Genomic DNA, 18,568 nt, shown 5'->3' with positions numbered 1-18,568 from the left:
TATAGATAAATACATATAATTACATAAAAGATTACATTAGTATACACGTAGAATTTAAATACCTATAAATGCATATATATTAAAATTCTACATGTATATTTAATTAATCTTTTAACATAATTAGGTGATTTGATTAATTACTATTTGATTGACATGCCTGACAACACAGGGAGAAAGTGCAGAGAATTTAATTCGCAAGCACTATATTTGACCCTGTAACTCTCCAAGACACCATAAAACCTGTACATGGGGGATACTGTTTTACTCAGGAGACTTCGCTGAACTCAAATATTAGTGTTTCAAACTGGTAAATTGTATTGTATATTTTAAGTAAAAGTGAAGTTTTTTGCATTTTTTTTACAAAGAACGGCACTTTTATGGACTATATTATTGTTGTAATATGTTTTACTGTTTTAAAACACTAATATTTGTGTTTAGTAAAGTCTCCCGAGAATAACCATACCCCCCTGTGTACAGGTTTCATGGTGTTTTGGAAAGTTAGAGAGTCACATATAAGGCTTGCATTTCATTTTTTTGACATTGAAATTTGCCAGATTGGTTATGTTGCCTTTGAGAGCGTATGGTAGCCCAGGAATGAGAATTACCCCCATGATGGCATACCATTTGCAAAAGTAGACAACCCAAGGTATTGCAAGTGGGGTATGTCCAGTCTTTCTTAGTAGCCACTTAGTCACAAACACTGTCCAAATATTCGTTTTTTGCTTTTTTCACACAAAAACAAATATGAACACTAACTTTGGCCATTATGGGGGTAATTCTCATTCCTGGGCTACCACACCGTCTCAAAGGTAACATTACTAATCTGGCAAATTTCAATTTGAAAATGGAATGTTCTATATTTGACCCTGTAACTTTCCAAAACAACATAAAACCTGTTAATGGGGGGTACTGTTGTACTTGTGACACATCGCTGATTACAAATATCTGCATTTTTTTGCAGTTAAACCTATTATAATAACAATTTAATAATAATATAATATAATAATAAACCTGTTATAATAACAGTATTATGACATTCACAGCTAAAATGTCAGACGGAAATACAAATTTAAAAAAAAATCTTATTTTCTCACATATTTTTTAAATTTTATTCATAATAAATTATATTCCATATATGAATAGTTAATGATAAATTAAAGCCCTGTTTCTCCTGAACAAAATGATATATAATAAGTGTGGGTGCATATAATATGAAAGAGGGGAACTACTGGTGAACAGACATATAGCGCAAATTCCAGTTTTTGTTTTGTTTTGATCAGAATGTGCTCTATTGACTCCGCCCTGAAGGGGTTAAAGAATATAAGCTTTTTGTTGACCACTTTTTTTGTTTTATTTTAAAGTATGAAAGCTAAGCTGTGATCGAGTTGATAGTGTATTTTGGCAATGACTATTCAAAGAGTTGTGCGATAACCTGCAATAATTTTGTAGATTTCACTGTCATGAATTAGCAGTTGTGACTGACGGTTTATTACCATTTTTGGGTTTTTTTCTGCATATTTCTCATTTTGTATTTTATTTTTTCATAGCACATTTCGTTTGTTAAAGAAACACTCCAAGCACACTAATCACCACAGAGCTCTCCCCACAATGTTCGTAGGCCGCTCTGAGCTAAGCCCGGTGGAGCAAGGTTTAGCTCACTGTCTGAGCGCATTCAGCCGTCTCTTTCAGACAATGAGCTGGCTTAGGAGAAATAATGGAAGTTCCTAGCGGGTTCTTCTGATTTGTATTTCTGGTTGAGAGTATATTAGAAACGGCGCCTGGCAAGTTAAGAAGTAAAATAATTACCAAACAAATCGACTACTTACATTGGGGGCGATGGCTCTATAAAACCACTACAGCGCACAGTAGTGGTTATGGTATTTGAAGTATTTTTTTTATTTTATTTTTTATATTTACACCTTTGTTGCACCAACAACGTATTGTCTTCTGGTTGTCTCATACAACACTTTCATATTGTCATAGAAGGTGAGGTAGGCTACACAGAGAACAGCAATACAGTAAGGGATATTTATTAAAATGAGATTTTTCATTTAATTTTTTTCTGCCGTGGATTATGATTTCAGCCATTCCTTTTTCTTTGTCAATTTTTATATTTTCTTTTGCGTTACTTTTTGCGTATCACATTCTGTTAATATTATCACTTTTATTTCATGAAATATTCTGTTTTTCGGGCGTTCTATCATATCATTTTCCAGTTGTTCTAGTGACGCAGCTTGTGTCCCTTTTCACTTCATGAAGTATTGAACATGCTGGAAAAGGGCCAAACTCATCCAAAAAAAGGGATGTCGGCCGGTTTTATTGCATGCTAGGGTGAGTGGCCATTGCTCTGATCAGTCCCACTCAGGACGGCCCATGCACAGAGCTCTGTATGCCTTGAGTGCAGTATGTACAAGTTAAGTGCATCTAATGATGCATTTGGGCTGCTTTTAATTTAGACGGTTCATGGTGTCCATGGATACAGGATACCAGGGAGCAAACTTGAGACAGTAGCCCAAATTCAGGACTGTCCTGCTTAACCTGGGATTGTTAGGAGTTATGTGCGCAAGCGAGGGGTACAGTATTAATAATGCTCTAATGTTGCCCTCACTAGTGGAATCTGTGCCTGCAAATTCAATGGGTTTCCATGGTGATATGCCACACTTTTAGAACTTTGCATCACTTTGTAGATCACCACACATTATTGAATTTACCTCAGGTTCTCTCAACTTGTATTCCAAAGGCCTGATTGTTTGGGGGACCCCATCAAAGGTCATTCCAAACGACCCCCCTCTGTTTTTTTTTATTATTTATGGTGTGTGTTAGGATGAGGGGTCCTGACTTTCCCTAACTGCAGACACTTCCTCCTTCTCCATTGTGCTCTATACAGAGCCTGTCACAAGTCACATCTGTGTAGAGTTTCACTCTCTGTGCTTCTATTTAACCCAGGGCGACAATAAAACGCTCAGACTGAGCCCCACCCAGAGAGGGACCTATTGAGCTGCTGGAAACACAAAAATAAGGAATAAGAAACACCTTTTTGTTCAGCTGCAGGGATTCACTTTGCTACAGGTTGTGGCTGTCCTGCCTACTCTCTCTCTCTCTCTCCCTGTCTCCCCTCTTGTGCTGGGGCACTGGCTGATAAACAGAAGACATTTCACAGGTCAATGAGGTGGAACGTTTGAAAAACATCATCTTCCTGCGTTTATGCTCTGGGATTTGATCAGGATCTGGACAGTTTTTTGGATCACCAAACTGTGGGAATTGGTGAACACAGCAGCAGCTGTAGCTCAGCACTTACCCCCCTGGGGTGGCCTCAGGTAAGACGCTGACTGACTCACCTGTGTGGGATAGCCAGCAAGCCTCTCTCAGGTGCAGTTTATCATGTGAGTGATGATACATATAGTGGGGATAGTGATAACGTGTACCCTACATGGCACCTCTGTAGAACAATGTATCAACATTGCCAGATGTATCCCTTGGGTACTAAGGATTGCCTGAGCCACAATGTCAGATCTTTGCTGCATGTTGATTGACTGTAAATGGAAAGTTATACAATGCAAATATGTAGAAAGAATGTCCTTGTATTAGTTAATGTAATTAATGGCTGCAGCACATGATTGCTATATACCACAGTATAGTGATTTCCAGGTGCTGCCCCTCTTCATGGGCAAGTAATATCTGTCCAGAAAAACAGACTGTATCTGTCAGCTCTCTGTTCTCCAATCATATTGGGTGGTTTTGTGTTTTTAATTGCCCCCTGGCTGAACCCCATATGTGTTAGGACTACTGTTTATATGATGATTCTCAATTCAAAAAGGATGGCAAAGCCTCATGGGAGTTATAGTTTTTAAATTATCCGGGGATCCACCTTTTGGGCACCCTATGGGTGCTTGGGAAAGAAATGGCAAGCTATTGTCATAGGCAGGGCTTTGGAAAATTGTGATTTTCTTTTGTATTACACTATTGCACCTTTGGGATATATATACTATGCATACACACAAGTTTTTGGAATTGGATTGATTGAGAAATACTAGCCCACAATATTGTCTGATTTTTCCCATTGGAACCAGAATGTACTGATATGATTCATTTTCAGATAGCACTGCTCATACATCTCCTGTAGATTGTCTGGAAGTCAAACTGATGTAAAGTGTTGTGTATAGAGGAGATTTGGTTGGGGGATACATTTAATCATAACAGTGAAACAAACCACTTTCCATTTTAGTTGACTCTTAGAAACAAAAAATAAATTTTATATGTGAACAAGATTAATCTCAAAAGAGGAAAATATGTATATCCTAATGTTTGGGCATATTTGTATTTACATCATAATTTTGCTGATCTCCGTCACGTTTGACTAAGTTTACTGGGTTGTCAGATTCACCATGTATACCTGGATACATGAGGACTCTAGATCCCCTACCTATATAGATCCATACTTTTAGACTCCATCTGTTGAAACGTTTGGGGTGTGTGTGTGTGTGTGTGTGTGTACACAAAATAATGTAGTTTATAACTTGCTTTTAAAGTGTACCTCCCACGCTCTTCTCATTTCCAAAAATCCCCTACTTTCCCTATCCAATCAATTCTTCTTCTTCGCCCCTTCTCCTGGAACAAATTTCCTTATCACATCCAGTCAGCCACCTCCCTCTTAACTGTCCCAAACTCCAAAACACCCAGCTATTTACTAATATCTTCATTAACCCTTAATAGTCCGATCCACTTCCTGACCCCATCTGACCTCTGCCCTATCAGTTCCTCTCCATCCAACACATCTGACCTATCTACTTCCTCCCATTATTCCCTAATTCCTAACATTTTACCCATTGCCATGGCATTTACTTGTCCCTCCCCCTTCTTGCTCCCAAATGCCAATAATAATCTAAGTCTGATCAAAGCGTATTCTGACATTTATTATGCTTATTCATTATATAAACACAAATATTATGTAACACATCCTGGGTTTGAATGCTGATATACACACACACACACACACTGTTGCTTAATGTTTTGGTTGTTGGAATATGAAAAAGTTGAGGAATAATATAATTTTTTCTTTCCACCAATGAAATGTATTCCAGAAGCTTTGAAAATATTACATTATGTGACATTTGCCTTTGTTAAACAAAACGCAAAAATGAAAACCGCGGAGTTGAATTCTGTGTCGTCGTCGTCGTCGTCGTGTGTAGGTTTTAGGTTTCGGATTTCATTAGAACAAGTTTGATGGTTATCGCTTGTAGGGAGCCTTGCATGTACAGACTCATTGAGTACCTGGATTTATGACAGGAACAAGAAAATCAGTCTGTAAGTTCCCAACAATAGCTAGAAATTTAAATGAAAATGTAAGCACCATTACTGTATTTTATTTTCTTACGTTTTGTGTGTCTGTTTTTAATCTGTTCACTGTAGCGGTTTTGTGAATATATATCGGTGTCCTTAAGTCATTTCACCCACCCTTTGACACCACAAGGCAAAGTTATCCTTCCTCTATTCGTACAGGCTTTAAGTATTTGCCTGCTGTGCAAGTCTCTAATTGTACTGGTTCTCACATAGCTTTCTATGTGAGAAACTGTTTTGTTGCTGTGTACATGACCAGCCAAAAATATATCACTGAAAAACCACAAATCAATCTATTCAGTTAGATATTGGAAAATTGTTAATTGACTTCTGTTAGCCTGGTAAGTTGATTTATTCATGTATTTCCATGAATGAACCTGTCCACAAGTGGTGATCTTCATATCTCAAAACTCTTTACAGGGTTTGGGTTTTTAAAATTTACCCCATGCTCTAATTGCATTCACTGCGGAGACCAATTATGATTTATTTATATAGTGCCAACATTTCACAGTGCTGTACAATAGGTAAACAAGACGAACATTTAATCCTAGCAAAATGCAAATGACATTCAGGAACTGTAGGTGATAAGTGCCTTGTCCAAACGAGCTGACTAAATTGGAATCTGCAATAATGAGGTTGCTCAATTTGCATAATCTGAGGAGGATAACCAATTAGAACGCAAAAAATGATGTACAGTGGTATTAAATGATTGTTCTGTAATATGATCTTTATCTGCTTCTGACAACACCATTCTTACTATAAATTATGTCTATTAAATATCGATGACTATTTGTATACTACATATGGCCAAGCACTTTATTCCTCTATTCCGGCCATGACTGCGACTCGGATTCACCAGACTAGAGGAACGTAGACTCATGGAGGAGTTATTTGACACCTAGGGCTGTCTCTCCCCCGATTTTTCAGTTTCTTATTGTACCTTGTTCTTTGTTAAGACGCCAGGCTGGTGCAAGGATTTTTGCCGGCCTAGGCAAAAAATTATTTGCCGCCGCCCCTCTCCCCTCCATGTAGTGAAATCTCAATGTACCAGCCACATGATTCGCCCATGTTATGACATCACATATGCCCCATCACTGAGGGACTGCTTCTACAGCTGTCTGGGCAACTGACCAGTATTAATGCTCTTTGTTGGGTCTGCCTGGGCAGCTCATTGGTCCAGACTCCAGTAAAGCTGCCGCATGTGCAACCCATTTTATTAGGGTGTGCACTAGGAAATTCTTTCCTTGTGCTATTTTGTATTATTAGGTAAGTGAACATTTATTTGAATGTTTAGTGGATGTGTGGATGTACAGGGAGTGCAGAATTATTAGGCAAATGAGTATTTTGACCACATCATCCTCTTTATGCATGTTGTCTTACTCCAAGCTGTATAGGCTCGAAAGCCTACTACCAATTAAGCATATTAGGTGATGTGCATCTCTGTAATGAGAAGGGGTGTGGTCTAATGACATCAACACCCTATATCAGGTGTGCATAATTATTAGGCAACTTCCTTTCCTTTGGCAAAATGGGTCAAAAGAAGGACTTGACAGGCTCAGAAAAGTCAAAAATAGTGAGATATCTTGCAGAGGGATGCAGGACTCTTAAAATTGCAAAGCTTCTGAAGCGTGATCATCGAACAATCAAGCGTTTCATTCAAAATAGTCAACAGGGTCGCAAGAAGCGTGTGGAGAAACCAAGGCGCAAAATAACTACCCATGAACTGAGAAAAGTCAAGCGTGCAGCTGCCAAGATGCCACTTGCCACCAGTTTGGCCATATTTCAGAGCTGCAACATCACTGGAGTGCCCAAAAGCACAAGGTGTGCAATACTCAGAGACATGGCCAAGGTAAGAAAGGCTGAAAGACGACCACCACTGAACAAGACACACAAGCTGAAACGTCAAGACTGGGCCAAGAAATATCTCAAGACTGATTTTTCTAAGGTTTTATGGACTGATGAAATGAGAGTGAGTCTTGATGGGCCAGATGCATGGATTGGTAAAGGGCAGAGAGCTCCAGTCCGACTCAGACGCCAGCAAGGTGGAGGTGGAGTACTGGTTTGGGCTGGTATCATCAAAGATGAGCTTGTGGGGCCTTTTCGGGTTGAGGATGGAGTCAAGCTCAACTCCCAGTCCTACTGCCAGTTTCTGGAAGACACCTTCTTCAAGCAGTGGTACAGGAAGAAGTCTGCATCCTTCAAGAAAAACATGATTTTCATGCAGGACAATGCTCCATCACACGCGTCCAAGTACTCCACAGCGTGGCTGGCAAGAAAGGGTATAAAAGAAGAAAATCTAATGACATGGCCTCCTTGTTCACCTGATCTGAACCCCATTGAGAACCTGTGGTCCATCATCAAATGTGAGATTTACAAGGAGGGAAAACAGTACACCTCTCTGAACAGTGTCTGGGAGGCTGTGGTTGCTGCTGCACGCAATGTTGATGGTGAACAGATCAAAACACTGACAGAATCCATGGATGGCAGGCTTTTGAGTGTCCTTGCAAAGAAAGGTGGCTATATTGGTCACTGATTTGTTTTTGTTATGTTTTTGAATGTCAGAAATGTATATTTGTGAATGTTGAGATGTTATATTGGTTTCACTGGTAAAAATAAAAAATTGAAATGGGTATATATTTGTTTTTTGTTAAGTTGACTAATAATTATGCATAGTAATAGTCACCTGCACACACAGATATCCCCCTAAAATAGCTATAACTAAAATCAAACTAAAAACTACTTCCAAAAATATTCAGCTTTGATATTAATGAGTTTTTTGGGTTCATTGAGAACATGGTTGTTGTTCAATAATAAAATTAATCCTCAAAAATACAACTTGCCTAATAATTCTGCACTCCCTGTATGTACTGTGTAGGGTGGATGAAAGTGTTGTAGCTATGTGTGTGATGTATAAGGCTGTGTAATGTGTGTGTGTGTATAGCTGTGAGTGTCTGCGTGTGGGTAGCTGTGAGTGGTATGTGCAGCAGTGTGAGTAGCTGTGAGTAATATGTTTGGGCCGCTGTGAGTGTTATATGTGGCAATATGTGATGTGTAGAAAATTTATGTAGGAAGTAGTAAAATTTTCATTTTGTACAAGATGGGAAGGGAGATTCAAGTAAGCTCCCCCTCCGCCCAATATACCTGGGGGGTGGGGAGTAAGGCGCTGTAGTGAGGGTTTAAAGGCAGCAGTCAGGGATAGGGGCTGTAGTGGGGGGATAGGGGCATAAGTGGTAGGTTAGGGGCAGTATTGTGGTGGTGTAGTCTGTTCAGCATTATTCTCTCTTAATACCTATTTCCCCGTTATGTGTCTTTTATGTCACATGCGGCCATATTTACATCTTGTTGCAAAAGTCATGGTTTGAGCAAAAAGTACATTTTTGCTCAGAAAATGGTATCTACATCTTGCAAGAATTGTGCATTTTGCTAGAACATTTTTGCAATGATTTCTTGCTCAGCACATAATTAGTTTCAGTTGAGTTTCATTTCCAAATCAAGTATTCTGTCATGGAGGTTTTTTTTGAGCAAAAGCAAAAGTTGAGTAAATCCTCCACGCAATCTTCTACAGCTCAAAATTATAGTAGAAGGCAAGGATAGAGAACATACAGTTAAACAAAGGCCTCACAAGTGAAAAATGTCCGCACAAGTACCCATTTTGATGATGTTCTCACATCCTCAATAGAGGAGCAGACATACATGAACAACCTTTTCTCAACATGAACCCCAACTACCCACAATACCAGACATCCATCCATACTCCATACCTTCAGTCATACACCCATAATTCCATCCATCCACACACATTAATCTCAGGCAAAAGTACACTCATGAGCCCCAGCCATCCAACGTACCAAACAGGCTCTTGAAAATCTACCCAGTGCCTCCAGCTTGGCTTTATTCGTTTTTCCTTTCTTTTCCCACTGCTCCCAATATTACCACTTGAGGCCTCCACTCTTCTCGTGCAGGAGTGAATCTCTAACTTAGACCTGTTAAAATGGCTGCCAACTTGCACAATAATTTGCAACCACATGGGGAGATCATGCAAATAGCTCATGAGTCAAGTGCAAACAGAAATGCAATTAAAATTGAAAGTAATTTTCCAGTTTGCCACTGGATGTAAATTGTGAGTAGACTCCTCGAGGTATTAACTACAAGAAGTAAATGATAGGCAGGTATGTGGAAAGAACCATATGCAATTGAAAAAGCGTGCAATACGGAAACTGCTCAACGTTTACTACAGGCTGTATACAGGGCTGATGATATTTTTAAGTTAGGTATGTCACTAACAATCACGTTTTCACAGTAGTAGCTTACTTGCCTTACTGAATTAATCTATCCTTGTTTTTATCATTTTCGTCACTAGTATTTTTTTTCTTTTTTAGTATAACTGGACTTGGGACTCTGTCCAAAATGCAAAGCCAATAAATACAACACTGAAATTAACATACTGAAACTGTATTCTTTCTAGAGGGCTTTTAGATTAGTTATAGAAAACGGTACATGCAGTGATAACACCACAAATAAATCAGTAAATGAATAAAAAAGAAGAGTAGCAGCTACACACCCACTCTAGCGACTTGATGAGTTATATACTCAGAAATGGAAAATAGGGTGTGTGCGCTTAAGATTATAAAACTAGATAAATAGTATAAAAATTATCAAAAATAATTTATTAATTAAGTAAAAAATAAATCAGCAAAGGACTAATTCCGATCACCACTGTTATACCTTAACCGGACAATTAAATACAAAAATCTCATAAAACAGAATAACAAAAAAAAAAAAAATAAAAATAAATTAAATGACACCAAATGTATCCACAAACTAACTGCACTGAATGGCCAAAAAGATGGAATAACCTCAATATAAAGAATATATATATAGAGGTCCGATCACTAAGTGAAGGTAGGGTGGATACAAAAAAAAAAAAAAAGCAAAAAAATTATATACCAATAAACACAATAGTAATAATAAATGGGAAAAAATATATATCTGTCCTCGGTGTGGGCCCCCACCTGAGGTAGATATAACCAGAAGATGAATAAATGAGATATATAAAAATAAAAGACAAGAGACAAGAAACAATAATACTAAGTGAAATAAAATAAAATGAAAAAAACCAGTAATTGTCCGGAAGTCCTCCCTGGGTAGGCAGAATAAAGGTGATGTTGGGCGGATCAAAGAGCAACCAGATAAACCCTCGTTATGGGAACTCCAACTCTCTCACACTGCGGTCGGGATCTTCAAAAAAGACCACAGTGGAGGTGAAGCCGTGAAGATGGACAAAGTAGGTGCAGAGTGGTACAGCAACCGCCCAGACAGCAACCAGCAGATAGAAACCGCGGTCGGTATTTTCAAAAAAGACCGCGGTATTCAGCCAAAGATGAAGACAGGACGTCAAACCCAGGGGAAATGGAAAGAAAGGAACAGCCAGCAGCCCACAGATCAACGCGTTTCGTCCCAAACTGTGGGACTTTATCAAGATCAGTACTTGTGCCTAGATCACCACCCAGGGTTTAAATACCTGCTCAAGATAAAACCAGCAGGTGAACCCCGGAGTGGATAATTATCAGTAATCAAGCTACATCAGTGAAACCTGTTAAACATAGAACAGGTGCTAATGATACATACACTAAACTGACAGTTTAACACACAGGTAAACAGTTTAACAAATTAGTTCCACACAATCTGATTTAACATTAGCATATAAACAAAAAAAATTTTTAGCGAATTATTTCCACACAATCTGATTTAATATTAACATATAAAGCTCCATTAAAACTATACACATAATATAAAAGAAATTTATAATAAATTCTATTAGACAGCAAAAATCTAGGTCAGGGGAAAAAAACATCTCCATACAAAGAGAATGCAGTGCAGATGCCCCCTATATTATTGTTACATCTCAATAATATAGCTATATAATTTTCCTCAATGAACCAACTAGATATAGAAAAGGGACCTCAAACTAAAAAAGTTCTATCTCCTCGTTTAGGCCATTGGGTATGAGGGAGTCTAACCTAAAAATCCATAAGGACTCAGCCCTGATCAGGTGTCTTTTCCTAATAGCAAAATCCCTAGTGGGAGGTATAAACTCTATTCCCATCACTTTAATAGATGCCGGGTCACTATTATGAAACAACTCAAAATGTCGAGCAACCGAAGATCTCCTATCTTTGTTCAATATAGCCAGTCTATGCTCTCTAAATCTAGATTTCAGGGGTCTGGTGGTCTGTCCCACATAATGCTGATTACACGGACAAATCAAAAGGTATACAACAAAGGGGGTACTACATGTAATCCTATGGTTAACCACAAAAGTTTCTTCTCCCCTATATGATTTAAAGGTGGACGTATTATGACAAATAAACCCACAGGTCAGGCATCTGCTCCGCCCGCAACGTAAATTGTTGACACCATTCTTACTAGTAGCTGGCCCCTCCACATTGTCCCTTAGTTTAGAGGGGGCTAATATATTTTTCAGGTTTGGGGCTCTCCTAAAGGTAATCTTCGGGAGTTCTGGAATACTAAAACAAAGTAAAGGGTCCTTTCTAAGGATAGGCCAGTATTTATAAACGACACTAATAATATCATCATAACATTTGTTGAAAACCGTAGTAAAGACAGGAGAAATCCCCACCCCCACATCCTTAGTACTGATATTGTATTTAGCTCTCCTCTTTTGTGGACAGTTATATTCATCCAAAAGGTTAAGGATAAGTTCGTGATTGTTACTGTGTGACACCCTAATCAAGTGTGACTCTTGATCAAGTGGCCCTACCCTATTCTTTAAACGGCCTAACGGAGGGACAAGGTCCTCTCTATTTAGTGCCCCTGCCCTCAAATAAGCCCGTCTGATCTGCTCAGCTGGATACGCTTTTTCTATGAAGCGACGACATAAAACGAGTGACTCTCTCTCATAGTCCATAAGGGAGGAACAATTGCGCCTTAACCTATAGAATTGGCCAGAAGGGATATTTTGGATCCAAGTGGGATGGTGGCCACTATCAGCATGGAGATATCCATTAACATCAACACTCTTTTGGAAGGTCCTAGTTAGAACTCTCCCCTGAAAACCAGTCAGGGTGAGATCAAGAAAATCAATGGTGGACAAATGTCTATGGTAAGTAAAGGTAAGTCCCCATAAATTATCATTTAGGTAGGAGATAAAATCTTCTAATTCTTCCCAACCCCCCCTCCAAATGATAAGGATGTCGTCAATGAACCTGCGATAGAAGGCGAGTCGCCCCCTCCAATGCGAATTTTCCAAAATCATGGTGCTCTCCCAGAGGCCCATGAACAAATTGGCATAGGATGGGGCGAAACTCGCCCCCATCGCAGTCCCCTTGGTTTGTAGATAAAAAACTTCATCAAATTCAAAATAATTATGCTTTAAGATAAATTCTGTGAATTTCAAAATAAAATCAGCCTGTAATTCCGGTAATAGAGGATCAGATGAGAGATAATATGAAATAGCTCTGAGGCCAAGAGCATGATCAATATTAGTGTAGAGTGAAACTACATCAATGGTGGCCCAACAATAATAATCTTGCCACTCAACCTCTTCCATAAGGGACAGGACATGACCTGTATCCTTAATAAAGGAAGGTAGATGGGGAACATACCTCTGAAGGTGGAAATCAACCCATTTAGAAATGGGAGCTATAAGGGAACCTATACCAGAAATGATGGGACGACCTGGCGGTCGAGTGAGGGATTTATGGACCTTGGGCAGATGGTAAAAAATGGGTATGTTACACTGTGCGGCCAAAAAGAAACCCTTTTCCTTCTTATCTATACATCCACTAGAGAAAGCTAATTCTATAAGGACTCTCAACTCCTTTTCATATTGCTTCGTAGGGTCATTCTTTAAAACCCGATAATATTCTCTGTTACCCAAAATATTCATAGCTTCCTCAATGTAATCATTCCTATTTAACAAAACAATTCCACCTCCCTTATCCGCCCCTTTGATAATAAGATCAGGGTTATTCTTAAGACTCTTAATGGCTAATAGCTCCTGCTGGTTAAGATTATTAGAACTATTTTTCGATTTGTTAATAGCGCCACAGCGCAAACATAAATCCTTAAACTCCTTCAAGACCAAATCATAAAACAATTGAATAAACTGTCCCTTATCAGCCTGTGGATAGAAAGTAGAGGGGGCCTTCAACCCCGATGAGATGTTAGCTTCAACGATACGCATAACATCCATCTCCAGTGATGGCAAATCCTGCTCCTCCAATAGAGAAAAAAGGTTATGGAAAACAATTTTATCTTGTGGATTATGGAACATCCTTGGACATTCTGTGGTACCCACAGTTTGCTTAATATTAAATGACCTCAGAATCGTGAGCTTCCTCACAAAATAATTAAGATCTTTAAAAAGTTCGAATATCTTAGGTAGTCTATCAGGTGAAAATTTCAACCCTTTATTCAGGAGAGACATCTCCCCAGGGTTAAGGGTGTGCGAGGATAGATTAAAAATGCCTTTGATTACAGGCACCTCACTTTGGATGGGCTGTCTACCACATCCTCTGCTTCCTCTAGTACTGCACCCCTTTTTTTGGAAAGAGCAGCCTTGAATAATGGAAAGGTCTTTGCTGCCCCAGCTGGAGCTATCTCTAAAAAATCCTCTTGTTCCGAGTTACCCCTGTTCATCCTATTAAGGGACGTCTTAGGTCTGGCACCCAACTCTTGTGTAGGTGGGAACCTTGCCTCAGACGTCACTTGGTTCCTAGATGTGAAACGGGAACCATCAGTTACAGGAATAAAATTAGGGTTATCAGACCTAGTCTGTTTAGTATGCTTATTTGGTCGTGGAGAGCTATAAAATCTCCCATCATTAGCCCTCTTCCTATACACAGGCTGTAAGGGGTGCTCCCTCCACGAGTTGCTCCTCGCTACTTCTGCATAAGTTTTCTGTTTGACCCCTGACCGTTTATTAAATGCCATTTTGGGACCTGGCGGGGTGCTATCAGTGGTGTTAAAGATCGCACGCCTCCTGTCACCAAATGATTGCCTGAGTCTTTTCTTACGCTGCCAACTCCTCACCTGTCCTGTCTGATAGTCCTTTTTATCCCTTAAAAATTTCTTATTTTTCTGGAGCATTATATCCTTCTCAAATTTAATCAGGCGTTGATTGATAACATCATCCAGTTTAGAGATCTCAGCCGTGTTCTGGGTAGAGCCAATTTGTTTTTGAAGATCATCAATCTTCTTCTCTGTAATCACCAATCTTGATTCCCTATATTTAACCAGGATATTCATTAATATCAAGGAGCAAGAGTCAAGTGCTCCCAGCCATTCTTGTTCCAATAAAATGTTATCTTCAAAGAACGGTTTTTTATCAAACCTCAATCCTCTAGGGATGAACTTGTTTTCTATATACTTATTTAGAAGGACACTGTCCCACCAATCTTTCATTTCATTCTTCAAATTTTTCTCCAAATCATAAAATAATTTGCGTATATCAGCCTCATCTGAACAACCAGTAACACCAGAAACATGATCATTTTCTAGGGTAAAGGTTTTTCTCCTCTCAAATCTGTCATTAATGCTATTCAGGCTCATAATAGTTAATTAAAATAAAACACCAATTAAAAGCTGTCTAAATAGGTACCACACCAACTGCGCTATTAAAGAACAAAAAAACTTATAGAAAACGGTACATGCAGTGATAACACCACAAATAAATCAGTAAATGAATAAAAAAGAAGAGTAGCAGCTACACACCCACTCTAGCGACTTGATGAGTTATATACTCAGAAATGGAAAATAGGGTGTGTGCGCTTAAGATTATAAAACTAGATAAATAGTATAAAAATTATCAAAAATAATTTATTAATTAAGTAAAAAATAAATCAGCAAAGGACTAATTCCGATCACCACTGTTATACCTTAACCGGACAATTAAATACAAAAATCTCATAAAACAGAATAACAAAAAAAAAAAAAAAAAATAAATTAAATGACACCAAATGTATCCACAAACTAACTGCACTGAATGGCCAAAAAGATGGAATAACCTCAATATAAAGAATATATATATAGAGGTCCGATCACTAAGTGAAGGTAGGGTGGATACAAAAAAAAAAAAAAAAAAAAAAAGCAAAAAAATTATATACCAATAAACACAATAGTAATAATAAATGGGAAAAAATATATATCTGTCCTCGGTGTGGGCCCCCACCTGAGGTAGATATAACCAGAAGATGAATAAATGAGATATATAAAAATAAAAGACAAGAGACAAGAAACAATAATACTAAGTGAAATAAAATAAAATGAAAAAAACCAGTAATTGTCCGGAAGTCCTCCCTGGGTAGGCAGAATAAAGGTGATGTTGGGCGGATCAAAGAGCAACCAGATAAACCCTCGTTATGGGAACTCCAACTCTCTCACACTGCGGTCGGGATCTTCAAAAAAGACCACAGTGGAGGTGAAGCCGTGAAGATGGACAAAGTAGGTGCAGAGTGGTACAGCAACCGCCCAGACAGCAACCAGCAGATAGAAACCGCGGTCGGTATTTTCAAAAAAGACCGCGGTATTCAGCCAAAGATGAAGACAGGACGTCAAACCCAGGGGAAATGGAAAGAAAGGAACAGCCAGCAGCCCACAGATCAACGCGTTTCGTCCCAAACTGTGGGACTTTATCAAGATCAGTACTTGTGCCTAGATCACCACCCAGGGTTTAAATACCTGCTCAAGATAAAACCAGCAGGTGAACCCCGGAGTGGATAATTATCAGTAATCAAGCTACATCAGTGAAACCTGTTAAACATAGAACAGGTGCTAATGATACATACACTAAACTGACAGTTTAACACACAGGTAAACAGTTTAACAAATTAGTTCCACACAATCTGATTTAACATTAGCATATAAACAAAAAAAATTTTTAGCGAATTATTTCCACACAATCTGATTTAATATTAACATATAAAGCTCCATTAAAACTATACACATAATATAAAAGAAATTTATAATAAATTCTATTAGACAGCAAAAATCTAGGTCAGGGGAAAAAAACATCTCCATACAAAGAGAATGCAGTGCAGATGCCCCCTATATTATTGTTACATCTCAATAATATAGCTATATAATTTTCCTCAATGAACCAACTAGATATAGAAAAGGGACCTCAAACTAAAAAAGTTCTATCTCCTCGTTTAGGCCATTGGGTATGAGGGAGTCTAACCTAAAAATCCATAAGGACTCAGCCCTGATCAGGTGTCTTTTCCTAATAGCAAAATCCCTAGTGGGAGGTATAAACTCTATTCCCATCACTTTAATAGATGCCGGGTCACTATTATGAAACAACTCAAAATGTCGAGCAACCGAAGATCTCCTATCTTTGTTCAATATAGCCAGTCTATGCTCTCTAAATCTAGATTTCAGGGGTCTGGTGGTCTGTCCCACATAATGCTGATTACACGGACAAATCAAAAGGTATACAACAAAGGGGGTACTACATGTAATCCTATGGTTAACCACAAAAGTTTCTTCTCCCCTATATGATTTAAAGGTGGACGTATTATGACAAATAAACCCACAGGTCAGGCATCTGCTCCGCCCGCAACGTAAATTGTTGACACCATTCTTACTAGTAGCTGGCCCCTCCACATTGTCCCTTAGTTTAGAGGGGGCTAATATATTTTTCAGGTTTGGGGCTCTCCTAAAGGTAATCTTCGGGAGTTCTGGAATACTAAAACAAAGTAAAGGGTCCTTTCTAAGGATAGGCCAGTATTTATAAACGACACTAATAATATCATCATAACATTTGTTGAAAACCGTAGTAAAGACAGGAGAAATCCCCACCCCCACATCCTTAGTACTGATATTGTATTTAGCTCTCCTCTTTTGTGGACAGTTATATTCATCCAAAAGGTTAAGGATAAGTTCGTGATTGTTACTGTGTGACACCCTAATCAAGTGTGACTCTTGATCAAGTGGCCCTACCCTATTCTTTAAACGGCCTAACGGAGGGACAAGGTCCTCTCTATTTAGTGCCCCTGCCCTCAAATAAGCCCGTCTGATCTGCTCAGCTGGATACGCTTTTTCTATGAAGCGACGACATAAAACGAGTGACTCTCTCTCATAGTCCATAAGGGAGGAACAATTGCGCCTTAACCTATAGAATTGGCCAGAAGGGATATTTTGGATCCAAGTGGGATGGTGGCCACTATCAGCATGGAGATATCCATTAACATCAACACTCTTTTGGAAGGTCCTAGTTAGAACTCTCCCCTGAAAACCAGTCAGGGTGAGATCAAGAAAATCAATGGTGGACAAATGTCTATGGTAAGTAAAGGTAAGTCCCCATAAATTATCATTTAGGTAGGAGATAAAATCTTCTAATTCTTCCCAACCCCCCCTCCAAATGATAAGGATGTCGTCAATGAACCTGCGATAGAAGGCGAGTCGCCCCCTCCAATGCGAATTTTCCAAAATCATGGTGCTCTCCCAGAGGCCCATGAACAAATTGGCATAGGATGGGGCGAAACTCGCCCCCATCGCAGTCCCCTTGGTTTGTAGATAAAAAACTTGATCAAATTCAAAATAATTATGCTTTAAGATAAATTCTGTGAATTTCAAAATAAAATCAGCCTGTAATTCCGGTAATAGAGGATCAGATGAGAGATAATATGAAATAGCTCTGAGGCCAAGAGCATGATCAATATTAGTGTAGAGTGAAACTACATCAATGGTGGCCCAACAATAATAATCTTGCCACTCAACCTCTTCCATAAGGGACAGGACATGACCTGTATCCTTAATAAAGGAAGGTAGATGGGGAACATACCTCTGAAGGTGGAAAGAACCATATGCAATTATTAGGCAGGTATGTGGAAAGAACCATATGCAATTGAAAAAGCGTGCAATACGGAAACTGCTCAACGTTTACTACAGGCTGTATACAGGGCTGATGATATTTTTAAGTTAGGTATGTCACTAACAATCACGTTTTCACAGTAGTAGCTTACTTGCCTTACTGAATTAATCTATCCTTGTTTTTATCATTTTCGTCACTAGTATTTTTTTTCTTTTTTAGTATAACTGGACTTGGGACTCTGTCCAAAATGCAAAGCCAATAAATACAACACTGAAATTAACATACTGAAACTGTATTCTTTCTAGAGGGCTTTTAGATTAGTCTTTATTATTTTGTTATAGTAAAACAGTCTGCACCATTGTCCATTCCGTGACTGGTCATCTTTATCCCTCTAAA

The 18,568-nt window shown here is 38.7% G+C and overlaps 1 protein-coding gene across 2 annotated transcripts in view; it reads left to right on the top strand.

The window, feature by feature from the left end:
* Nucleotides 1–2,959: 2,959 nt before the first annotated feature.
* PAPLN (papilin, proteoglycan like sulfated glycoprotein) overlaps nucleotides 2,960–18,568 on the top strand; it is a 132,503-nt gene continuing 116,894 nt past the window's right edge. For both annotated transcript variants that reach the window (XM_063439576.1, XM_063439575.1), the window contains exon 1: nucleotides 2,960–3,317. The gene's annotated coding sequence lies outside the window, so the exon portion shown is untranslated. The remainder of the gene's footprint in view (nucleotides 3,318–18,568) is intronic.

Source organism: Pelobates fuscus, chromosome 13 (genome assembly GCF_036172605.1).
Source record: "Pelobates fuscus isolate aPelFus1 chromosome 13, aPelFus1.pri, whole genome shotgun sequence".
Classification (NCBI taxonomy): domain Eukaryota; kingdom Metazoa; phylum Chordata; class Amphibia; order Anura; family Pelobatidae; genus Pelobates; species Pelobates fuscus.
Note: the sequence above shows the minus strand (reverse complement) of the source record. Positions and strands in the feature narration are given on the sequence as shown.